Source organism: Portunus trituberculatus, chromosome 41 (genome assembly GCF_017591435.1).
Source record: "Portunus trituberculatus isolate SZX2019 chromosome 41, ASM1759143v1, whole genome shotgun sequence".
In the NCBI taxonomy this organism is placed as follows: Eukaryota; Metazoa; Arthropoda; class Malacostraca; order Decapoda; family Portunidae; genus Portunus; species Portunus trituberculatus.
This window is the reverse complement of record NC_059295.1, coordinates 36,455,539-36,460,538: the sequence shown is the minus strand read 5'-3', so window position 1 is coordinate 36,460,538 and position 5,000 is coordinate 36,455,539. Positions and strand designations below refer to the sequence as shown.

General features: G+C 50.9%; 1 protein-coding gene across 3 annotated transcripts in view; it reads right to left on the bottom strand.

Moving 5' to 3' along the window:
* LOC123516853 overlaps positions 1 to 5,000 on the bottom strand; it is a 102,711-nt gene that overhangs the window by 40,833 nt on the left and 56,878 nt on the right. The gene's annotated exons all lie outside the window — the stretch shown is intronic.

Sequence of the window (5,000 nt, the reverse complement as noted above, 5' to 3'; positions counted from 1 at the left end):
TTTAAGAGAGCGGCGTGTGCCACGTATTTTCCACAGCTGCTGGATGATTCATAGAGCAATTCACAGGACAAATACTCAGAGAGAGACTGTCCTGTGCGAGGCACCGATGCTGACCAGTGACATCAGCCTGACACGGCCTGGTAAATACCGAGATAATTTGTTCTGAATATATTTTAGAGCATCACCAACCAACTGGAGCTTGTTTCCGACCGTGGCTGGAAGGCTCCCGCCAGCAGCCGAACACTGAGCCACGCGTCCACGCAAATGGGGAGAGAGTTCCTGCTGCCTTCCCGAACCTCCACACAAAGGAATAGAGGGGAGGCGCAGCACCCCGGACGCGGATTTCTCTCTTTTGTTTCACTTGTGGATCCAACGGCCTCGTGCATCAGATAGAGTGAATGACTCGCCCCATCAGATGGAGATGGAGAGTGAACCAAACGTGACTCTCCTGAGTACGTGCGTGATACTACAGTTCCGGAGGCGCAGGCGACAAGACGGCGTGGGTGGCGCACCGCCCTGGCACAGGCGCTGCACGACACCGCACCATCACACCTCCTTGGCTAGACTGCCTTCTCCTACTGACAGAAATTACCCTATACGCTGCCATCTATAACCAGGTGTGATGATGATGATGATGATGATGATGATGATGATGATGATGATGTTAATGTGTGTGTGTGTGTGTGTGTGTGTGTGTGTGTGTGTGTGTGTGTGTGTGTGTGTGTGTGTGTGAGTGCATTTCTTCAACTCTCATATCCTGGAGGGGGATGACGATCTGAAAAGTCGAAAAAAAAAAACCTAAAATGTTCAAACTTGTCGGTTCAGTACACTGCAGTGAAGGGGGCGGCAGCAGGGCAGCGGATTGGACGATTCTACCGCCTGCCTTGGGAACCTGCTCGCGGCGGGCGAGGGCGGAGGTGAGGTGAGGGGGGCAGGCAAAAGGAATGGGATGATGATGGCAGGGGTAGGGGAAGGGTGCTCGTAACCACCAACGGAGGCAGCTTCTCTTCAGCGTACTTATAGAGTGAAGTGGAATTCTTTTCGTTTAATAACATGACGAGATTCGATTATCCCGAGACGGTACTGGATAATTTGCAAATTCTTACTTTGATGAGTCTAGAAGGAACAAGATAAGGATGGTGGTAGTTCATGTCCGCTTGATTAAGAGCATTAACCTTCCTGACCCTCCCTGATCGGGCACTGACTTCCCTCTCTCGGCGGCCCCGCGCTGGTGTGCTGCCTCGCGCCGCAGGACCAGGAAGCTTCATATCACGGTAAGACTCTTGCTTTGGGATCTGTACGTGCAGTGTGTGTGTGTGTGTGTGTGTGTGTGTGTGTGTGTGTAATTCACCTCGGTCGTCTGCTGATCACCCAGCCAGTCTTCCCCATTACGGAGCGAGCTCAGAGCTCATAGACCGATCTTCGGGTAGGACTGAGACCACATCACACTTCACACACCGGGAAAGCGAGGCCACAACCCCTCGAGTTACATCCCGTACCTATTTACTGCTAGGTGAACAGGGGCCACACATTAAGAGGCTTGCCCATTTGCCTCGCCGCTTTCCGGGACTCGAACCCGGGCCTCTCGATTGTGAGTCGAGCGTGCTAACCACTACACTACGCGGTGTGTGTGTGTGTGTGTGTGTGTGTGTGTGTGTGTGTGTGTGTGTGTGTGTATTTCACTGTTTGATCTGCTGCAGTCTCTGACGAGACAGCCAGACGTTACCCTACGGAACGAGCTCAGAGCTCATTACTTCCGATCTTCTAAGACCAGGCACACACCACACACCGGGACAACAAGGTCACAACTCCTCGATCTACATCACGTACCTACTCACTGCTAGGTGAACAGGGGCTACACGTGAAAGGAAACACACCCAAATATCTCCACCCGGCCGGGGAATCGAACCCCGGTCCTCTGGCTTGTGAAGCCAGCGCTCTAACCACTGAGCTACCGGGTGTGTGTGTGTGTGTGTGTGTGTGTGTGTGTGTGTGTGTGTGTGTGTGTGTGTGTGTGTGCCTGTGCCTCTATGTGTGTGTGTGTGTGTGTGTGTGTGTGTGTGTGTGTGTGTGTGTGTGATTCCACATTACGAATTCACTGTCTTTAATTAGTGCCTGGAGCGTATCCAAAGAACCTGACCAAAGATAAGATTCAGGCAAGACTTATTTCCGATGCCTCAACGTCAGTTACGGAGGCAGTGTCTGGAAGTTGCTCCATCACTCTCCTACTGATTGCTGGAATTTGACTGATGTAATGTTTCCTGACTCAATGCTCATAATGCTCGAATCTCGCGTAAGACTGGTAAATGCAGGATATGAGGCTCAACTGACCCCCACTCTCCCCCATCCCTCCCCCCGCTCTCTCTCTCTCTCTCTCTCTCTCTCTCTCTCTCTCTCTCTCTCTCTCTCTCTCTCTCTCTCTCTCTCTCTCTCTCTCTCTCTCTCTCTCTCTCTCTCTCTCTCTCTCTCTCTCTCTCTCTCTCTCTCTCTCTCTCTCTCTCTCTCTCTCTCTCTCTCTCTCTCTCACACACACACACACACACACACACACACACACACACACACACACACACACACACACACAGTCAGCGGGAGCGTCTGTTGGCGGACGGGTGGACGGGCGGGCGGGCGGGTGAGGGGAAGGGAGGGTCATGTCTCGCCGCTGAGTGAGTGACCCGTCACTTTGACCTTTACGAGGCAGGTGAGAAGCCTCAGCGTCAGATGCAGCCTCTCGTTCCGGCTTCCCTGATGAAAACGAGAGGTGTTATGAGTCGAGAAAGAAAACAGGACGCCAATAATTGGTACTTTCCAAACAGGTTGTTGAGAAAGGTTATCATCTTTACTTAGCACTCCCAGATACGAGGCACCAGCAGGCTGTTATTCACCGCCTGACCGACAGGCCTACACCGTTCATCCTTCAGCGTGCGTGTCGGCAGAAAACTGCGCTGAACATTTCTCAAACAGGATGACGCGTGAAAGACTTGTCTTCATGTATGTCAAGGGACTCCGCTGCTCGTGGCGAGGATGTGGAGGGAATTACTCATGCTGGACAGGAAGGAAACATTTAAATAAATGACATTCATAGCTCTGAAGCGAATGTGCCTCTCCTTCGACCTTCTCGAGGCCGGAGGGGGTGAAGGGGCCTGGCCCTCCTCCAGGCGCGGCGAGGTGGCGATGGCGGTCACGCGCGCTGGGGATGAGCGCGCCCGACACACGTTTTTCTTCATGATGTAACCTGGAACTTTTACCTGCCCCTACCTGCCTCCGCCGCCCGTGTGCACCTCCCGCTCTCTGACACGCCCTCACTCCTCTCCCTTCCCGACCTCCCGACCTCCTCCCGTACCTAAAAGCTCATCTGCATTCCCCACCAGCAGATTTGTCTTTCTTTTCCTTGTCTAGTAAAGCCACTTTTTCCCGCACAGTACGAGCAGCGGCCTCCGGGACTGTGTGCTAAGAATTTGGGTCCCGTTCTCTGCAACCAGTGGTGTTGTATGGACTCACGGGTACATACCTTAATTAGCAACACACCTGACGTAACGCATTAAGACCATCGCTGGCCCGGTGTGTGTGTGTGTGTGTGTGTGTGTGTGTGTGTGTGTGTGTGTGTGTGTGTGTGTGTGTGTGTGTGTTTGCCGAAGGGGTCAGGGGTGGCAGGAGCATTGTCTCTTGATTGCCTTGCCTTCTTTTCATTGGATACATGACGTGGATTGGAAAAACTAACGCTGCTGCTGCTCGTGTCTTTCTGTTTCCCTGCTACTATTGTTATTAATATTGTTACTACTACTACTACTACTACTACTACTACTACTACTACTACCATTACCACCACCACTACTACTACTACTACTACTACTACTACCATTACCACCAGCACTACTACTACTACCATTACTACCACCACCACCACTACTACTACTACTACTACCATTACCACCAGCACTACTACTACTACCATTACCACCACCACTACTACTACCATTACCACCACCACTACTACTACTACTACTACTACTACTACTACTACTACTACTACTACTACTATTACTACTACTATTGCTACTACTACTACTATTACTACTGCTACTATTACTACTATTACTACTACTACTGCCATTGCTACTACTACTACCACCTACTACCACTACCACCACCACCACCACCACAACTACAACAACTACTACTACTACTACTACTACAACACATTGCAAATCTACTTTCCTCTCTCTCTCTCTCTCTCTCTCTCTCTCTCTCTCTCTCTCTCTCTCTCTCTCTCTCTCTCTCTCTCTCTCTCTCGTTGCCCACCCCCGCACCCTTGCTTTTTTTTTTTCTGCCCAAATGTGGTAATATATATGTACATACAATTACTAACAAAGGTGGTGAAAAAAACAAGAACTCGAGACGCGGTAATGAGATCGTGATAAACAATTAAGGGAGCGGGAGAAAGGTAAGTAACGGCGAGGGGACGTGAAGGAGGGAAGGAGGGAAGGAGGGAAGGAGGAAAGGAGGAAAGGAGGAAAGGAAGGAAGGAGGGAGGGAGGAAGGAAGGTAAGGAGAGAGAGAGAGAGAGAGAGAGAGGGTGGGGTCACAGGTCCAACAGGAGAGGGGAAGAATATGCTGAGGTGAAAGTGAGTCACAGTCAGACGAGCAGAAGATCGGGAATGTTTCGCCCTTCCTCCTCCTCCTCCTCCTCCTCCTCCTCCTCCTCTTCCTCCTCCTTCTCCTCCTCCTCCTCCCTCCTTCTCCTTCTTCTTCTTCTTCTTCTTCTTCTTCTTCCTCCTCCTCCTCCTCCTCTCACTCTCTCAATCCACTGCTCTCCCATGAGGCATCTTCTTCAGGATTTCCATTTCATTAATTCTTCCTTTGCGATTTTCTTTTCTCCTGTCTTTCACCTCTCCTCTCTCTCTCTCTCTCTCTCTCTGGCTTTTCCTTTTTACCATTTCTTCCTCATTTCCCCCATTCCATTAGGCCACATCCCTTCAGCACTCTCTCTGTTTCCCTTT